Here is a 21161-nt window from a genome sequence, read left to right as displayed (position 1 = left end):
GGTGGCTGGGTAGGAGGGTGACATGTGCAGTGGAAGGGACAGAGCAGGAGGGGAAGGGTGTGATATGCAGGGATGCCACGTTATCGTACTCATCACACTGGATTTTCCTATTTCTAACGCATAACGAATATAAAAAACCCTCTATAATTAACATTTTTAGCAATAACTAGAAATGGGTATCGTTAGTTTTATGGGTGCGACGGTTTTTAGTCTGAAAAAGGCGAAGCTGAGTACGACAATCTGGCAACGTTGGTGATATGGGAGGTGCGGGAAGGGAGAGAAAGGTGTGAAGGTTTGAGGCTGAGATGTGTTGGGGAGGATGTGGAGTAAGAGGTGGCGGGGCGGAAGAGAAAGGTGTGAAGCTGAGGGGCTGAGGTGTGAGGGGGCGGGGCCGGAGTGAGTGACGGACCAAGATAACATCAGGGCCCGGCATGATCTCGGGGCACCGCGGGGCACATTACCGCTACGTGGACGATTTAGGCATCAGCTCCACCGCCCCGCGCCCCACCCATCACCTCCCCGACAGCGCATTAACCTTGTGGTGTTATGACGTGTATGAAGTTGTAACTATAACAGAAAACCCCCATTAACTGTTGTCTACGTGGCAATTATGCAGTTCGGTAATCTTCTCTGATGCAGGAAATACCTCACCACAATCAGAAATTTAGCCTTTGAAGTATAGTACGAAGATTTTTCTCAACAAACAGCCCTGAGAAAGTAGAAATAAAACATTGCATCAAATTCATATTCCAGTTTCTATATTTAGAATTAATAAAAGAAAAGGTCTTCCTGCTTCCCGTTGTGTTGTCGCTCCCTCCAAAGAATTTATATGATTGTTAATGTAGAAAGTCAACTACGGAGGAGACCATTTCGGGGGACCTCGGCATGACAGGCTAACTGTACATATGTTTGAGATACTTGCTTGTTTTGTTGCTTTATGTAATACTGTGAGCGGCGTTTATCTATAATTTCTGCATGCGTATTTGCGTACAGAGAAAAACCGAAAAAAACAAAACAAAAAACGTGATCGGTAGACGAGAAAACTAAAAAAAATCAGCGAATTCACATTTATAAAGCTTTCGGAACACGGATACAAAAATCCCGTCCGCAAAAACAAGCCTCAAGGAAAGCTCTGCCGAATGCGTGCGGCTGAGAGGACCAAGAGTTCAAAACGGGTGAGCGTCAGGACGGCAACCTCTTATTAGACGTGTTCCTAAAGGTTCTCTCTTAGGGTTCTCTTCTCTTATATCCTTTATGAAAGATGTTGATGTTTAGCAAAATCGTTTAACCTTTGTCCAGAAAAAAATCGGAAAAATAGTCAACTGAATTCGCAGGGCAGCCGATGCGTTCAGCTAGGCACAAAGTATGAGGAGTGAAAATAAAAATAAATGCAAGCCAAGCTATCTACGCACAGACTTGAATTTAGTATCTGGTCGTCCTTTCTGTGGGAACTAGGCGCCTAAAAATCTTAAGAGACCTATAAGATGCGTCAAAATTCACATCAATATCTTTATGAACGTATACATGCCGGCAAATATATGGTTTTGACTTCCGGAATCTCGATTTAATATTCATTTTAATTTATGGATGTTCAAGAATACCTCGATTTTAAATATCTAAGTATCCTAAACTAATATAATTTAATGTTAATGTGTGTGTGTGTGTGTGTGTGTGTGTGTGTGTGTGTGTTAGCGCGTGTGTGTGTTAGCGCGTGTGTGTGGCGTCAAATAAAGGAGTGATGGAGGAAGGAGTCGAGGACAGCGAGGAGGGAATTTAGATTATCTGATATGATAATATTTCTATTGCTTGCACGATATAACAGAAACAGGTTCGGGAGTGAAGCTTTTATGATTTTTCGTCCCTCACTTCCTATCAACGTAGCTCCGTGTGTGTGTGTGTGTGTGTGTGTGTGTGTGTGCGAGAGTGGTGCGTTAGAGCCCTCATGTAAGGTGCGATGCGAAATGTGACTCACCGATGTTCCAGATGGCGAAGAAAAGATGGAAGATAGATCGAACAGGATTATTCTCTTATATACGATGCACAAGGGAAGGATTAATAGATTACGGAGCGTCTGAAGAGAGAGGAGGGTATCAGGACACCTCTCCTCCCGAAAATGACCCCTCTTTCGGCCACCTCCTTGGATTCTTTTTAGGAGCAGCGAGTAGCGGGCTTTTTTTTATTATTGTTTCCTTTTTTTGTGCCCTTGAGCTGTCTCCTTTGTTGTAAAAAAAAAAAAGGAAAAGTACACTCAGACAATAAATACATTAAGGGTGATGTTGCAAAATTCTAGTTCACTCTTACACAAGGAGGCGAAAAATGATACAACACGTCAGCTGGTAGAAAGATAACTCCTGTGAATAACGTGAGTCAATCGAATAAGTGCAAGAGGAGGAACCAGATCATCACAAATGCATCATGAACGTTCGTAAGTAAAGGTGGAGGGGGAAAAAAATGCCTCAGTGTACCTTCGGAATGTGACACCGAAATGAGAAAGTGTGCGGAGGTGGTATGACTGGGCAGGAGAAATTGGTAGAAGAGAGCCGCAGTAATTTACGAGTGCACATTAAATCTTAAGCGATGGCGGTGAGGGAAAGCAGACATGGACGGCCGTGATTGTGTGACGTGGCTAAGAGCTTCGTGTAAACGCTAGCGCTGGTGGTGACAGGGGAACGGGCACGACCGACTGATGGAAAGGAATGGAAAGTCTGACAAAGTTTATCAGCCATGACTGTCCGGCACTTTAGTATTACGAAGGGCGCAAACGGGAGATAACTTTTGTAGCTCTGTTCTACTATATAATGTCAGTAAGGCAGCACAGGCCTGGGACGCATAGGTGTGGAGACTTGGCATGTTCTCGTGGGTGAGTCAAGCGGGGTTTCCGTCTCCACACTGCTGCTTACATCGCCTGCATCTCTGTGCCTAACGTGTAACTATTGTTTTGTAGATTACAGTGTTGTTTATTATTAATTTTAGATATACTGTTTAATCGAATCACTAAGCACACTAATGAGAGCGTTATGTATTTGCTTATCAGTCTTCAAGTATCAATAGAGGCGTGGGGAAGTGTTTTTATGGCACACACGCACAGAGCAAGGTTGGAGCAGCTACTGTGCGGGCCAGGAAATTCCAAATGCGACCTTTTTGCACTTTTTATCCCTCCCACACCGAGCGGCAATACAGCAACACACGTTTTCATATGATGTAGATTATCGAATCGATTTTGATAAAAGAAAGATTTAGAAAACATAAAACAAGACGTGAATCCCCCCAACAGAAGGGTGTGTGTTGAAAATAGTAAAGGTGTCATCATCTGGAACGCTTTAGCTGCCAAATTCCCAGCGCCGGGCTGCAGCAAAAACCGTGTGCTTAGTGGACCGAAATATTGCCTGCATGACGTCTGCTGAAATTTCACGGTTCTAACACATTTGTTAATTTACTCGCCTGCATCTGCTTAAAAAAATAAAAAAAAATAAAAAAAATCTCTTACGCGGCCACACGCACCACGGAGCTTGGAATGGAAGAGAGAGAATATCAAGATGTAAAAAGGATCTCGTTAAATATGCAGAGGAGTCCCGTTTTGTAATTAGTGAATATGGATGACAGGGAAATTAAGATAAATCATTGAAAAAAGAGGCGTGGATGATGAAAATGAGGCTGAGAATGTAGTAACGAAAATAGAAAGCGGGGGAAAAAGACGAAAAATATGGAAAAGCAAATATGGATGAAACTGGGCAACAGGAAATAAGATCAACAAAGAAAAAAAAGAACCGTAGGCGGGACCGCAGAATGAAGGAGTGAAAGTATGAGTGGAGAAGAAAAAGAGGATGATAATCGTGACCCAGAAAGCGAAAAATTGTTACAAAAGAGAAAAATGGTCGATAAATCATGCGGAGTGAAAAAAAAGAAAGAGGAACGATAGGAGGAAGTGTGTGCAGAAACGAAGAAAGTTGAGCTTGAAGACCAGGAAACAGCAAGTGGTCAAATAAAAATGTTGAGAAATTGATCACTAAAGACAAGAGAAAAGGGGGCCAAGATGAAGAAATTGACCATAAGTCGATAATAAGTTGGTAAAAGTAGAGAAAGAAATTAAGAAGTAGAGAAAGAAATTGAAGAAAGTGAAGTAAAATTAAGGGAACAAGAAACATCAAGAAAATCAACAAAATGGGTTAGAGAATTTAAGAAGGAATGGAAGAGGAAAGGAGTATAAAATAAAAATGCCATAAAAAAAAGCCAATGTGAAATGAAGAAGGCACAGAAAGGGAAGAAAACAAGAGAAAAATTAACTAAGTTATGGAATGCAATCAGGGAATATGAGAACGAACAGGGAAGCATCGGAAGCAGAAAATTTAGGATGAAAGCTGAATAATAAGAAGCTGAGAGAAGTTGACCTCATAAAAATGGGCGCGGGCAAATGAAAAAAAAAAGAATAAGAATTTGCGGAAAGGAAAATTGCAATGCCAGATTTTAAAATAAACGACGTAAGGGCTGGGAAAAGAAAAAGAAAAGAAGATTGCGTGCAAGAAACAAAAGAGGAAGGGTAAAGTGGATGGGAACATTATAGATACTGATATATGGGAATCAATGATGCCTCGATATTCCTAAAAAAACGGAAGAGGGTGGAAAATGGTCTTTTACAGAGTGTGGGAACTGATCTAATACATATATATGAGGAAAAAAAAGTAGCAAAGAGATGAGAAACAAGAGGGGACGAGAGTGGAGAATGAATGACCTTATATACTGCGTGGGAATCGGAGTAACACAAATATACGAAAAGTTAGAAAAGGTCTGGATATGAGAACCAAAGGAGAAAAGGGGAAGAGAATAGGGAGATACCTTTATGAAGTGGATAGATTCGATAGAACGTAGAGGTATGGGAGCAGGTTGGGCCTCGCTGGGGTAGGGTGGGTGAGGGCACACGCTCCCCGCGCCGCCTACAACCCCCGGCTGACGGCTAACCAGGGCCTCCGCCGATTCATTAGCCCTTGAACAGCCCACCCAGCCTGTAGCTCCCTTCTCATGCTCTAACTCATTTCTCTACTTTTGTTCTCTGTCTGTTTCTGTCTCTCTTTCTCTCTTTGTCTGTCTGTCTCTTTCTGTCTGTGTCTGTCTATTTCTTATTCTCTTGTATTTTTTTATTTTGTATTATCTCTTTCGTATTCTCTTTCGTATTCTCTCTCTCTCTCTCTCTCTCTCTCTCTCTCTCTCTCTCTCTCTCTCTCTCTCTCTCTCTCTCTCTCTCTCTCTCTCTCTTTCTCTCTCTCTCTTATTATACATGAGGAGGGCGTCATTAATTCTCTCAAGTAACATACACGTTCTAAACATGTTCCCCTTTACAGCTGTGTGTCTTTTACTTGTTCCATCTTTGTTTGCTCCGTACCTCTCGTGGTCACTTTACCCTCACTATCACTATCACTATCCTTCACTATCTACCACCCACTACCCGCAATCCAGTCATCATCAATGTAACTCTCACCACCACCACCATCACCACCGCTACTCAGCCACCATCACCACTAACAGATGGAAAGCTATTAAGGGCAACACTATCCTCGCTATCATCCTTATCATCACCACCATGACATCATCCTTACGTAACAATACCGTCATTTTCAGTTACAGTATCATCAGCTCAAGGGGCGATGTGACGGAGATGAGCACCGAGGCCATGCGAATATATAACGTATACCCCAACTCTATCTTTTACCATCTACTTCATTATCATTTCCACCATAATTGCCTCCACTATCACCATCACCACTACCACCACCATCACCACTACCACCACCATCACCACCACCACCACCTATAACAAAAACAACAACAAAAACAGGGGCATCACCAACGAAGAAACAACAACAGCAAGAATAATGACACCCAAAGTAGAATTAACGTGCATAAATACTAGAATTAAATCAGTCTAAATGTTGTGAAATGTTCGTCTTTAGAACCACTCTCTCTCTCTCTCTCTCTCTCTCTCTCTCTCTCTCTCTCTCTCTCTCTCTCTCTCTTTTTCTTTCTTTGTTTTCTTTTCTTGCTTTCTTTCTTGCTTTCTTTTTATCTTTCTTTCTCTTAACCTGTCAGTGTGTGTGTGTGTGTGTGTGTGTTCGCCTGAGTAGTATGTGCGTGTGTACCCAAGTGTTTTCTCCTAACAAGACAAAACAAAAGCCGTATGCGCACACACACACACACACACACACACACACACACACACACACACACACACACACGCACACACACACAACCTCCCCCCCCACACACACACATAACCCCATCCTCCCCTTCCACACACAAGGTCGTGAGCGGAGGGTAGGTGCGCCGCGGGCCACCAATCACTTTCCGAACACAGACCCGATAACACCTTCTAAGTAGAAAAGGGAAAGAAAATCAATTTGCTCCTAGAAGTGCTGCAGTGGCCTCTCATTTCCTAAGGTTAAACGCTGTGGAATCTTGGGCTTAACCACGGCGTTTTGGGTCTCCTCTTAAAGCGTTGGTAATAGGACGTGTTTTTGGTGCTGGAAGAGAGGAGAGGAGAGGAGGGAAGGGTGAGGGTAGGAGGGAAAGGGAGAGGTGTTTATTGAACGGATAATGAGGGTGGTGAGGTGTGATGGTACCTGCCAGCATGTCCGCCCCCTCCTCACACACACACACACACACACACACACACACACACATACAGACAGACAAAAACTCTTCTCATTCCTTTTTCTCTTCTCTTTTCTTTTTTTTTGTTTTCTCAAATTTTCTTTTCTTCTGTCTTCTCTTCTCTTCTCTTCTCTTCTCTTCTCTCTCTCTCTCTCTCTCTCTCTCTCTCTCTCTCTCTCTCTCTCTCTCTCTCTCTCTCTCTCTCTCTCTCTCTCTCTCTCTCTCTCTCCATCTTCCCCTGACAGTCCCTCCGCCTCTCCTCGACCCGTGTTATTTAAGTCTTCTCTCCCACAGTGTTTACTCGATAAAGCTTCCTCCCCCTCTTCCTCTTCTCCTCCTCCTCCTCTTCCTCATCTACAGCCTTCTCATCCACCACCTTTTCCTTCTCATCCTCGTCCTCGTCCTCCTCTTCCTCCTCTTTTTCGTCTACCACCTCCTCTTCCCCCTCGTCCTCTTCCTCCTCTTTCACTCCGTTCTCTTCGTCCGCCGACTTCTCCTCCTCCTCCTCTTCTTTCTCCTCCTCCTCCTCCTCCTTCTTCTCGTCCTTCACCTTTTAATTCTCCCTTTTTTCCTTCTTCTCTTGTCCGTGTACTTGTCTCCCTGTTTCTTCGTCTTTCTCTTTTCTTATTCATGGGATCAGCTATTATTGACCACGGCATCGGGAGCAGCAGTGTTTTCATTGCTATCAAACTATCTTTTTTTTATGTTGTCATCACTAACTCGAGAACCATTCGACCTGCATTAATTAAACTCGGTATGAGCATGGGTGTTGACTTAACTTAGATTGCTCTTTGAATTCAAGGTTGTGGGTGAAAGGTCAAAGTCACAGAGATAATTACATATTTTTTTTATCATTCATGGACAGCGCGGTTAATTTTTTTTATATATATTTGCGTTTGTTCTCTCTATACTTCTATCATTATTTTTGTTATCATATCATTATTCATTATTATTTATATTATATTTATCATTCATGTCATTACCATTATGCTACCCCCCTTTATTCTTATTATTTGATTTATTTTTGTTTGTTGTTTTCAGCATAATTTGTTGGTGCAGTCCTTGGAGCCGTCAGCGACTTATCTCTCCGGCAAAGCGTATGTGCCCAGCCTACGCAAAGACAACACACATATAAATCAGTAACTGAAAAGCATATGCAAACTCTTCATCCCATCACTTACAACCATCATCACCACCATCATCACAACCACCACCCTCACTACCTCCTATCATCACCACCAAGACGCTTACTACCACGACCACCACTCCGGCCACCATCACCACCACTGCCATGACCCTTAAGCAGCTCAAGCATCATCCTACGTCACATCAGTTTCCAGTTTTATGTTATCGCGTCTCCTGGGCAGCGTTTCCCTAGCCCAAGCATGCACTTCCAGGTCGTCAGTGCTCTCCCATTCCCCCCGGTAAATGGTCATGTAATATTATGAGTCTCCTTTGTGATCTCCCCTCCCCTTTCCATCCCCCGTTCTCTCTCTCTCTCTCCCTCTCTATCTCTATCTCTCCTTCTTGAATTTGTCTTACTTATTTTACAAGAGTTGCCTCGTGTAAACAGACTCCCCGCTAGCCTAATTTTTATTGCCCTATGATCTTGTTTTTTGTTCTGTGGTGAGGTCTTGTTTTTGCATGCTTTGTTTCTACTCGAACTGCCCGTCATCTAACTTCTCGACTGACAATAAAAGCGAGAAAATTACCAGTAACATCAAAATTATCGTCATTGTTAGTCACACGCACACACACACACACACACACATACACACAGCCACACCCACACACACACACACACACTTGCATCACCTTCCCCCCAACACACACACACACACACACACACACACACGTGATTCGACATTATAGCCGGTAATCTCTTCCTTCAATACTCATACTCAACCCACACTATTAATTTTGCATTCCCTGATTCATATCTTCCCCTCACTTTCCGTAATGCTTTTCTCCCTCCTCTCCTCCTCCTCCTCACCACCAGCAGCACCTCCCTTGACCACACTCCTCCTAACCCATCCCTCACCCTCGCCCTCAATCCGCCTCTCACACACATACCAATCACCATCAGAATTGCCGTATCAGTATCCAGCTATATGATAAGATCCGTGCTCTCCCTCCTCCCCCCTCGCCTTGCCTATCCATTCCCCCCTCATGACCCTTCGCCCCGAGTTCGCTAACCACCACTCGGGCCTCGCTGTTGCTCCACTAAAGGGCTGGGAAAGCAATAAGTCTCTCTCGGTTTTCGTTGGCCAAGCGCTCGCTGTCCTGCTCTTGGAGGCTGTCTGTCCGCCCGGCCGCGTCAAGACAAACAGGCAAGGCGTTGCGTTCGGCCGCTGAGTCCGGATTTGTAAACACTGGGCAAGTTTGGGAGTCTCCTTTTTCTGTTTTTACTGGGATTTTTTTTCTTCTTTTCCAGTTCAATTTGCTGTTTAGTGGAACAACACCTTTTTTTTCTTCTCTCTCCCTCTCTCCCTCCCTCCCTCCCTCCTGCTCCTCCTCCTCCTCCTCGCCTCCAGTGTTGACGCTTCTTTATCCCTCGCTTTGCTCTTTGTTTTTTTATGCATTTCGCACCTGTTTGGCCGAGGATTTTTTTTTATAATTTTCTGGCAAAGTTTTCTGCAGTTTTAATTTTTTATATGACTTTCTTCTTTCATTTCCTCCTGTGATGACGTCTTAATAGTTCTTTTACACCTTATATATTGTTTTCTTTTTACTCAGTTGTGTTGAATTTAATTTTTTCACTTGGTTCATCTTTTCTCTTTACCTTTTCTTTGCTGCAGATTCTTTAAAGTTTTACAATTCGTACAACTTCTTATGTACTAGCACAGGGCAAACAGCCGCTCAATTACTAAGTCGTATAAGCGTATTAACACAAATAAAATAATCTTTGCAAGAACTACTATATTTACACACCCTGATAACTGTTGGTAGGACGGTGTAAGGAACGCGGGCAGGGAACCAAGGCCTTCCCGCCCCCGCTGAGTCTGTTCCGCCCCTGCCGAGGCCTTCACGCCCCGCCGAGGCCTTCACGCCCCGCCGTTGTTATAGTGACGCGGCGCTGAAGTGTTAAGTAAGCGTCGCCGCGCACCGAGTCAACGCCGACACCTGATAAAATAATTTACTCAACTCATTTGTTCAACCTTCCTTCTTGGGCGGCGAGGACTCGGGGAGCTCCCACGGCCCAGGCTTTGCTCTTTGTTTCAGGATACTGAGCGAAAAACACTTACTCTGTTTGAACTGTAAATGGGAGATGAGCTCGCTTCATACGTGTTAAAAGACTTTTTTATTAGCATTTCTCAAATATGATTATCTTGGTAAAAGACTTTGCTTAAAACATTAGTAACAGTGTGCGACGGTCTCGTTTCCTGAAGCCTAAGAGTTGCAGTATGAATTTTTCTTTTGCAATTTTTGTCCTTAATGTTACTGGACGATTGTTTTAGCATCTTAATTAAATCTTAATATTAGGAACTTTAGATTAGAAATAAAAAGTGACTTGTTTCTGAGTCAGCTGCTCCCGGCAATGTTCGCCTCCACCTTTAACTCAAGCAACTTTATTTTTCTTTGCAATGTTTATTTCTTTCTTTACAGTTGTTCTCCATCTGGCAGCTAATTGTTTACCTTGGCAGCCATTTGCTGTTCTAAATAATTTATTTTAAGTTAATACCTTTTCATATTAAAAAGTCATAGCAAAACTGCGTTAAAGACCCATTTTTCTGAGCGTTCCCCAAAACAGTCCTCGATTCAATTTGCAGCTGGTTAGGTGTGTGCGTGTGCGTGTGCGTGTGTGTGTGTGTGTGTGTGTGTGTGTGTGTGTGTGTTTCTCTTTCTCCCTCGTCACCACCATCTTCATCTAGCTTTCCTCTCAGCATCCCCCCTTTCCTCTCAGCACCCCCCTTTCCTCTCAGCACCCCCCCTTTCCTCTCAGCATCTCCCCTTTCCTCTCAGCATCCCCCTTTCCTCTCAGCCTCATCTTCCCACTATTTCCTCTTTCCTCTTTTCCTCCTTTTCACTTTCCTCCCTTTTTTTCGGGCTAGCGTGCTCTCGTCCACTCCACGAAAACCTGAAAATAACTCGCCAAATTGAGGTCCACTTAAGCTGGGCGGGATAATGTCGGGCCATTCCTTCATTAGCAGAGCCCGGACCTCCCTCCCACGCCCCCGCCCTCCCATTATCCCTCATTAACGTATTCCCGTAATCACTGGAACCCATAACTCCCGCCCCAGAACGAGAGACAACGTGGGATAGATTCACCTCGATAATCGGCCGACTTTAAAAGAGGTCAGGTCCCTTATATTTCCCGCGAGCGAGCACTTATAGGATGCCGTGTGTCGCAAGACGAGGCGGCGATCCTTGTTATTATCATTAATCTTTGACGTAATGAGGGTGGATAAAAAAGGACGTGAGGGGTTTCCGAGAGGCTGGGAAGTTGCGGAGGAGGGACAGGAAGTGAAGGGAATGGGAAGGATATGTAAGAGGGAAGGAAGGTAAGGAAGGAAGGGAGAGAAAAAGGAAAAAAGGGAAGGAAAGAGAAGGTTAAGGAGAAAACTGGTTAAAGTGAAGGTGAAAAAGAGGAAAGGAAGGAAAGGAGAGAAAGGAAAAAAAAGAATGGAAACGAAAGCATGTAAAGGAGAGAATGAAAAGGAAAGTAAAAATAAGGGAAAGGAAGTTGATGGAAGTGAAATTGAAAGAAAGAGGAAGGGAAGGGAAGGTAAACAAACAAGAATGGAAGGAAAAAAAGGTAAAAATGAAAAGCAAAATAAATAAAGGAAAACAAAGAGAAGAGAAACTGATTGAAATGAAAGTGAAAAAGAGGAATGAAGGAAAGGAAAAGAAATACGTAAGGAAGAGAAAAAGGAAAGGAAGAGAAAAATGAAAAGCAAAATAAATAAAGGAAAAGTAAGAGAAGGGAAACTGATTGATATGAAAGTGAAAAAGAGGAATGAAGGAAAGGAAAAGAAATATATAAGGACGAAAAAAAGGAAAGGAAGAGAAAATGAAGAGCAAAATAGATAAATGAAAGAAAAAAAAGAAAAAAAAGGAAAATGCAAAAAAAACACAAGGAAAAGGAAACGAAGACAGAAAAGGAAAGTGACAGGAAGGAGGGTACGATAATGACCGACATGAGGTGTGGAAGGAAGGAGGAGGAAGAGCCGGAGGGAGGGAAGGAGGGAGGGAAGGACTGATGGAGCATAAACAGTTGAGAGTGGAGAGAGGCGTAGAGAAGGAGGGAGCGACGCGTGGAATGTGGGTGGAGGAGGGGCTAACTAACATATCCAGCATTAGCGGAAGGAGCGGGAAAGGAGCGGGAAAGGAGCGGGGAAAGGAGCGGGGAAGGAGCGGGGAAGGAGCGGAGAAGGAGCGGAGAAGAAGCAGGGAAGGAAGGAGAGAAAATGATCCTGCTTGCTGCTCCTCTTCCATCTCGAGAGGCTGAAATATCTCACTGTGTCTTATTCCCCCCTTAAAAAAAGAGATATAAGTCAAAGAAAAGGATAAGGGAAGGAAAGGAGAGGAAATCATAAAAAACGGGAAAGAAAAGGAAAGTTTGTAAAGGAGGAAGGAAAAAAAGGTAAGAGAAAGGAACGTAACTGAAATGAAAGCTTAAAACGAGGAAAATGAGGAAAAGGAAGAGGAGTGGAAGGAAAGGAAGGAGAAAATGAAAAGCGAAGATATAAATGAAGTAGTTAAAGTAAAAGAGAAAATTAGAAAGACGAATTATTACACACACACACACACACACACACACACACACACACACACACACACACACACACACACACACACACACACACACACACACAGAACAAGAAACAGCAAACACTCGATTGAATATTGCACTATGTCTTACTCACCAAAGGAAAAAAAATAATATATGACGGAAATGGGAAAGAGGAAATATTACACAAAAAAACACTGTCAATGAAAGAAGATAAGCTTTGTAAAATAACAACGGTAAAGAAAATGGGGATACGTTTGTGTTCGATAATTAAAGGAGATAATGAGAAGATGGAGAACAGGGCATAAGAACGTTCGATGATAAAGTAGGAAAGAAAGAAGGCAAAAGACGAGAAAGGAAAAACAAAGAAACAAAAGAATCACACGACCATGGCAGTAAAAGTGACACGGTAAACGAAACAAATGGAAAGGAAATCAAAGCAAACAAAACAGACAACGACAAAGGAAAAAAAAGAAAAGGACAAAATAAAAAGTAACACAAGAGGTCACAAATCCACACACACACAAAAAAAAAAAATTCATGCAAATCAACAATGGAAATCGGGAAAAATGTTTAAATAGGTGTGGAAAATTAGGATGAGATACGCAGGAACTAAATAAGGGCGGGAATAAAGGCGATGTAAATAACACACCTGGAGAGCTTTATGACCTCACCTTAATTACCTGTGTTAACTAGGGGATAAAAGGACCATTAGACCCGGATGTAATGAGAGAGGAAAAAGAGATGAGAAAAGAAAAAAAAGAGAGAAGGAAAAGATTAGAGGAGTAGAGAGGAGAGGAAAGAAGAGGAGAGAAGAGAAAAAAAGAAAAGAGAAAAAATATTATAAAAGCTTAACAAAAGAAATAAAGGAGAATATAATATAATAGAGGAGAGGAGAGGAGAGGAGAGGAGAGGAGAGGAGAGAGAGAGAGAGAGAGAGAGAGAGAGAGAGAGAGAGAGACGAGTGGAGAACAAACAGTGTGGTGTCCAGAGACAAACACAGACCACAAACACAGACAAATAAACACACACACACACACACACACACACACACACACACACACACACACACACACACATATCGGACTGTCTGCTGTGGAAGGGTACTGGTGAGTGGCCTTTACACACACACACACACACACACACACACGCACACACACACACACACACACGCACACACACACACACACACACACACACACACACACACACACACACACACATCTACCCACCTCTCTTCCCCCCCACACCTCCCCCCTCCTCCCCCATTCTCCTCACACACACGCTATTGCCTATTGCCGGTGGATGCCAGTCAGGTGTGTTCGGGCTAATTACCTGTCATAGGCTGGTAACTCACCCACCTGTCACCAACGAGGGATCGGCCGCCGCTCGTGACCCCCGACCTCATGACGTCAGCGCCACGTGAACGCTCGCTTCCCACCGCCGCGCGCCGCAACCTTTCACCGCTGGAATGTCGTGCGCCGATCAGCCTGTGAAATATGAACGGGGAAAGAGTTAATGGTCCGCTCCAACGCGATTCCTGTTTGTATGTTTCACGTGTATATTGTGTTACTCGTGTTAATGTTCTAGCCTGTTAAATATGCTGATAACCTGTGAGGTATGAACATGGAAAGAGTTAATGGTCCGCTCTAAAGCGATTCCTGTTTGTATGTTTCACGTATAAAATGTGTTACTCGTGTTAATGCTCTAGCCTGTTAAATATATTGATAACATAAGAACATAAGAACGTAAGGAGTCTGCAAGAGGCCGGTTGGCCTATACAAGGCAGCTCCTGTACACTCAATCCCACCTCACAATCTATTTGCATAGTATATCACGTACATGTTAGGCTTCTCTTTTTAATAGCTATAAGAGAACACCTATCTCATTCATCAGAACATAAGATAATAAGAAGATATGGAGTCTGTAGTGAGGCTTCTGCTATGAATTTCAAGCACATATTGCATACGTACTTAGTCAATAGCTATCTACATGCCTACGATTGTAAGATATGAACAGGAACGATAATACAATGAAATCCACACATCTCTGTTCTGCCAAGTTGAATAAGAAAAAAATAATGAATAGCCTTTTTCTGTGCGCTTCCCATCAGCAAGTTTCGGGTATATATTCAATTATGTCATGTAATATTTAGCAGTTTAAGTTATCTACAAGACGGAAATATAATCACATGGAAAAGTTAATAAAATACACATTACACACACACACACACACACACACACACACACACACTCCTATACACTGCACTGCCCTCTCTTTTGACCACTCATCTCTACTTTCTTTTACAAGGGGTAATACTTAGCAGCCTTTTTTTGTTTATATACATTTTTGTCCTTGTGCTGCTTTCTTTACTTAAAAAAAAAAACCCTACACGAATATGCATCTTGGCCGTTCCCCGAAATGCATGACATGGGCGGCTGGCTGAGCGTGCATCGGCCGGGCGAGGGCGAGGATGGACACGGCGAGGCGGGCGTGAGGGAGGAGTGGGGCGGGAAAGGCATGCGGAGATGTTATCGGGCGGGCGTCAACCACCTGTTGGCTCGGGGAACTAACTATCCGGGGCTCGGCGCGCAGGCCAGGTGGCGAGGGTGCGGGGCGGGCGGTTGGGTGGGTCTTCCTTACTCCTAACTCGCTGCTCCCAATGCCTTTTTTTTACAGCAAAGAGTAGAACACGGGCAAAAACATAAAGACACAAAAGACAGTCCACCATTAAAGAAAATAAAGAGTGGCCAAAAGAGAGGACAGTTTCAGGTGGACAGGTGTTTTGATACTCTTTGCTCCTGCCTCCCCTTCCTTACCTACCTGCCCCACGATGAGTAATGCACCGAAGCCATAGTAGTAGGATATGATCAATGGCACAGCTTTCCACTCCTCTCGACCAATACATGATACTCAGCAAAGGTGTGTTTGTATGGAGAGGGGGAGGGGGGGGAGTGTAATAGCTATCTACCTATCTAAATATCTACTTATCTATCAATCTCTCGCTCTTTATTTATCTATCTATCTATATCTATCTATCTACCTATCTATCTATATATATCCATCCATACATTTATCTATCAGACTAGTTATCTACATATACACATTATATTCCTTACTATTAATCTGTATATCGACCTATTTATCCTTATCTATCTATCTCTTCATTATCTCTATCGATCTAATTCTATCTATCTATTCACTCATCAATCTATTAATTCATCTATCTAGAGTCCAGATAGATGATGGACAATGGGTTGAATGGCAGACAGGAGAGGGTTTTGGAGGCTTTAGTCAGGTATACTACAGGTGCCTCGGTGAGAAAGAGTGTTATCAAGACACGGCACAGACACAGGTACAGACACAGGTACAGACACAGGCACAGACACAGGCACAGGTACAGACACAGGCACAGACACAGGCACAGACACAGGTACATACACAGGTACAGACACAGGCACAGACACAGGCACAGACACAGGTACAGACACAGGCACAGACACAGGCACAGACACAGGTACAGACACAGGTACAGACACAGACTCAGGTACAGACACAGGCACAGACACAGGCACAGACACAGGTACAGACACAGACACAGGTACAGACACAGGTACAGACACAGGCACAGACTCAGGTACAGACACAGACACAGACACAGGTACAGACACAGGTACAGACACAGACACAGACACAGGCACAGACACAGGTACAGACACAGGCACAGACTCAGGTACAGACACAGGTACAGACACAGGTACAGACACAGGTACAGACACAGGCACAGACACAGGTACAGACACAGACACAGACTCAGGTACAGACACAGGCACAGACTCAGGTACAGACACAGACACAGACTCAGGTACAGACACAGGTACAGACTCAGGTACAGACACAGGCACAGACACAGGTACAGACACAGGTACAGACACAGGTACAGACACAGACACAGACTCAGGTACAGACACAGGTACAGACACAGACACAGACACAGACACAGGTACAGACACAGGTACAGACACAGGTACATACACAGACACAGACACAGGTACAGACACAGGTACATACACAGACACAGACACAGGTACAGACACAGGTACATACACAGACACAGACACAGGTACAGACTCAGGTACAGACACAGGTACAGACTCAGGTACAGACACAGGTACAGACACAGGCACAGACTCAGGTACAGACACAGGTACAGACTCAGGTACAGACACAGGCACAGACACAGGCACAGACACAGGTACAGACACAGGTACAGACACAAACACAGGCACAGACACAGGCACAGACACAGGCACAGAAACAGGTACAGACACAGGTACAGACACAGGTACAGACACAGGTACAGACACAGGCACAAGCACACCCAAACCATCCATTGCAGGCTTTTCATAACGCCGACACGTAACAGACGATAGGTCACAGAGATAAAATCAACTAATAGATTATTAAACTCATTAAGATTATCGTGTGACAATCAGTGTATGAAGACTGCATGGAGGGTTTAATTATGGTTCTGAATGACCTATACAACCTCCCGTTTAACGCTTTTTTTTTTTGGATTTTCTTGTTCCTCTGATATTTTTTTTTTTTCTGCATTGAATCTTCACTTTGGTTCAAGCTTTTCTTATAAGTTTTTCCTCGGCCTCTCCTCAGTTTTCTCACGCCTCTCCCTGCTAATGCCTCCACCTGATCACCCAAGCCGTCAACCCCTACCTCCTCCTCGTAGCTCCCCCCCTCCCCCCAGCAAGCCGCTCCCTCTCCACCAGCCCGCCCGGCCCTCCTGGGAGTGCTAAATTTCTCGAATAAAATGCAGTGGTAATAACAGCCGCCGCGACAGTTATGCATTCTTCTCATTAACTACCAGAGGTACGAAACACCTGCCTAAGAGCTTAATGAGCGGGTGGGGGGCCATCAGCGCAGGTAACCAACCCTTCTCCGCTCTTTATGCAAAACCCACCTGGGATCCCGGCCGCCCAAGATAAGCAAGTCACGATGATGCTGATAAGTTAATGTTAATCATATCGGGGAGGCCAAACGCTTCCATTTTTCCTGCGGTCGCTCTTCCCAGGCGTCAGGCAAGGCGATTTTTTTAAATTTGAGTCAACAAAGAACGAAGCAATTTAGTGGTGAGGCGCGTGGCTGGGAACCCCTCATGCCCCAAAGGAGAGGGCTGACGAAGGGAGGGCTGGGGATGTGGGGTGTAGGGGTATTGGGATAGAGTGGAGTCATGAGGGAAACGGGGCGTATCTTTGGTAATGTAGGGTTGGGGGGGTATTGGGGCAGAGTGGAGTCATGAGGAAAATGGGGCGTATCTTTGGTAATGTAGGGTTGGGGGGGTATTGGGGCAGAGTGGAGTCATGAGGAAAACGGGGCGTATCTTTGGTAGCGTGGAGTTTGAGTGGGTGGGCTGGGGACGTTGGGACAGCACGTCGTGTCTCGGGGGTTGTGGTTATGGGGGGTGCATTGTCATGGTTCGACCGACAGTTGTTTAGCACACTTTTTTTTTTAACAACAAAGGAGACGGCTCAAGGGCAGCAAAAAGTGTATACCCCCCCCCCCCCCAACACACACACACACACACACACACACACACACACACACACACGCTACTCACCGTTCCCACGACAGACGAAAGTAAAGAGTGGCTAAAAGGGAGGTCAATTTCGATTTCAATTTGCGTTGTGAGTTACATGTAGGGCTACTTAAAGTGTATAAAAAAACAACAACGATACTCACCGTTCCCACAACAGACGAAAGTAAAGAATGGCCAAAAGAGAGGTCAATTTCGATTTCAATTTGCGTTGTGAGTTACATGTAGGGCTACTTAAAGTGTATATAAAAAAAAAAACCGCTACTCACCGTTCCCACAACAGATGAAAGCAAAGAGTCGCCAAAAGAGAGGTCAATTTCGATTTCAATTTGCGTTGTGAGTTACATGTACTTCAGATTCAAGCACAGAGCGATAAGTGAAGGAGAAAACTAGCCGAGGATACGTAATAGCCGTTGTGACTGATCAAAAACCCTTATGGGCTTGTGCTTTTCTTCATTACTGTCATTGCTGTTGCTACAAGGCAATATTTATTTATTAGTCTTCAGTTGCTTTCGCATTTGACAATATAATTACTACTTAAAGTTTACGGCTCATTTTGCATATCAGTTTAATTTATTTTGAATTATCATGCCATCTCCCTGCTTCATTAGGCGCCGTAATACTTCATTATGTTCAGCACTGGCGGCCATTAGATCAGTTCCGAAAATGTTGTTGACGATAATGAATGTACACGCAGCTACTTCCTCGGTGACTTTGCATATCGGTGACGCGAGGGGATTTTATTACTATCCTTTTAGCAATCGATGCATATTTGAGAAAAGAGAGAAGAAAGAAGTGAATAGGGGAGAAAGGATTGCGAGATGAAAGAAATGGTGAATAAGGAAGGAAGGAAGAAAAGTTGCACCCCCCACACCGGGTTTGGAAAGGAAGGAGGGAAGAGGAAATAGAACAATAGGCAGAAGGGAAGAATAAAAGGAAAGAGGGAAAACAGGAAGGAACGAAGAAAGGTGAGAGGAAAAAATATATGAAGGACTTAAGAAAGGCAGGAGCATTAGCATTAGCATTACCATTAGCATTAGTGTGTGTGTGTGCGTGGTGGCGGAGGTGGTAGTGGTGGTTTGCTGAAACTACTACTTTGCAGACTTTAATCAGACCTATGTTGGTTTCCCTTCCATGCCCGTAACTTATATTCTTCACTGTTCACTAACTGTCACGGCCCATCTCTTGCCGGGTCACGTACCGCCACGATCGGCTGTTGAGTGCGTTAATGCGAACAACTAAACATGTGTCGAACAGGCTAATTTGACTGATAAGAGGACATGTTAAATCCGTTTTATAAAGGGCACAGCGACAAACACCTCGTATTTGAAAACTATAAATTTTGGATGATTAACGTGACTGCCTGTACTATGATAATCACACATAATTAGATTATTTCAGTTTTGGATCGACATTTTTTTCTAAATATTTGTCGCCACCTCAAGGGTGGTGGCACGGGTTAGACATGTGAGCCCGTCAGGGTTAAGCGTGTACGTCCCTTTGGGGAAGAACAACCGGCTCGTGAAAGGGAGGGGAGGATGCCGACAGACCGACTCTATCGGCCGGCCGCAGCCTAGCCGACCAAGTCAGTCTGTCGACGACGACGACGAGGACTGGCGTGACTCTATGATCGACATGCATTTTTTATTACCGAATTGCTCATGCAACACGTAAACAGAATTGCCACTTTGTCAGTTGTCGACAACAAAGTCAACATGCCCTTTTATTCTTCCTTCTAAATGCCTGTCGATCACCGTCCAAGCGTTGTAACTCACCAGGAATGCCAAGAAGGCTGCCCATGATGAACAGCAGACAGAGGAGCAGGACAGCGTGCACACACAAGACAACCAAACAAATCACTAAACCTCCGAGGTGGCAACAGTGGGTAACCGTCATGCCACCTGTCGGTCACCATCGGAACAGCTGTGAGGACGTGATTGGCTGTCATCGAGTAATGGTCAAGGTCACCATCGTGCTACTGTGCATTCATCTGGACAATATATATACCAGGGTGATTTTAACTTCATCTATCCCATTAGGCTCACGATTGTTACTTTGATATCCTAGGAAAGCAAACATAACGGAATCTACATAATCCTTCCGCTGTCCTGACCAAGACTTATCAAAGAAAATAGCTATTCAACGCAAAACTACATTATTTTACCTCGGGATGCAGAACTTTTATTAATTTGTTTCCATCCTAACTACTGTACCTTGGAATGCATAAATACGTCATTGACAAAAACATGAACACAACCAGGAGGAAACCGGACTTATTTGTTTGCTCTAAAAGACGAAAATTGCAACGTGATGAATACTATAAGTCTGCCTGAATGTAAGAATGAGGATGAATATGAAGAAAACGAAGGTAATTTAAATGATAAGCAGGTGCAACATCAAATAAGGAGAGAGAGTAAAGGAATACAAATATTTACAATAGCAGGTCATATGACTGATGAAACTCAGACCACGAAAATAAATCAGAAAGAGATTGGGGATGGCATGCAGTGCTTTTGACAAACATTATGATAATATTATGATTAGCAACTTGCAATATATACCATGAGAGAGAGAGAGAGAGAGAGAGATTTACATAGATTTACATAGAAAATCAGACCACACAGACCCCATGGTCCAGACTTGGTGGTCTGTCCTTAAACCTAAGTGATTTTACATTAATCAGAAGACTCCAAAACGTTGCATTTCTACTCTAGTTGATATTAAGTTGAAGGAAGTGACGGTCGAGCTTATTTTTGAAGGAGTCAATCGTGTTACACTGGACCACTGATGATGGGAGCTTATTCCATTCTCGCACTACAACGTTGGTGAAGAAAAATTTGGTGCAGTCTGAATTTACTTGTCTACATCTGAGTTTTACGCCATTGTTCCTCGTGCGCAAAGTGTCATCGATCATAAACAATGTTGATCTGTCTACATTCGTGAAACCATTAAGTATTTTAAAACATTCGATCAGTTTTCCTCGGAGGCGACGTTTCTCAAGAGAGAACATGTTAAGGGTAGAAAGCCTTTCTTCGTAGGATTTGTTGCGCAAGGAAGGGATAATTTTCGTTGCCCGACGCTGAACACCTTCTAATTTAGCAATATCCTTTGCATGGTGAGGAGACCAAAACTGTACCGCATATTCCAAGTGGGGTCTGACTAAACTGTTGTAGAGCGGGT

The 21161-nt window shown here is 43.8% G+C and overlaps 1 long non-coding RNA gene across 2 annotated transcripts in view; it reads right to left on the bottom strand.

Annotated features, from left to right (window-relative positions):
* The window catches only part of LOC127009507 (uncharacterized), a 51407-nt gene extending 31591 nt beyond the window's left edge, over window positions 1-19816 (bottom strand). For both annotated transcript variants that reach the window (XR_007762026.1, XR_007762025.1), the window contains exons 1-2: window positions 19757-19816; window positions 13735-13863 (exon numbers count right to left, since the gene is read on the bottom strand). This is a non-coding gene — a long non-coding RNA (uncharacterized LOC127009507). The remainder of the gene's footprint in view (window positions 1-13734; window positions 13864-19756) is intronic.
* Between the last annotated feature and the right edge of the window lie 1345 nt (window positions 19817-21161).

This window comes from Eriocheir sinensis, chromosome 41 (genome assembly GCF_024679095.1).
Source record: "Eriocheir sinensis breed Jianghai 21 chromosome 41, ASM2467909v1, whole genome shotgun sequence".
In the NCBI taxonomy this organism is placed as follows: domain Eukaryota; kingdom Metazoa; phylum Arthropoda; class Malacostraca; order Decapoda; family Varunidae; genus Eriocheir; species Eriocheir sinensis.
This window is presented reverse-complemented; position numbering and strand designations above follow the sequence as displayed.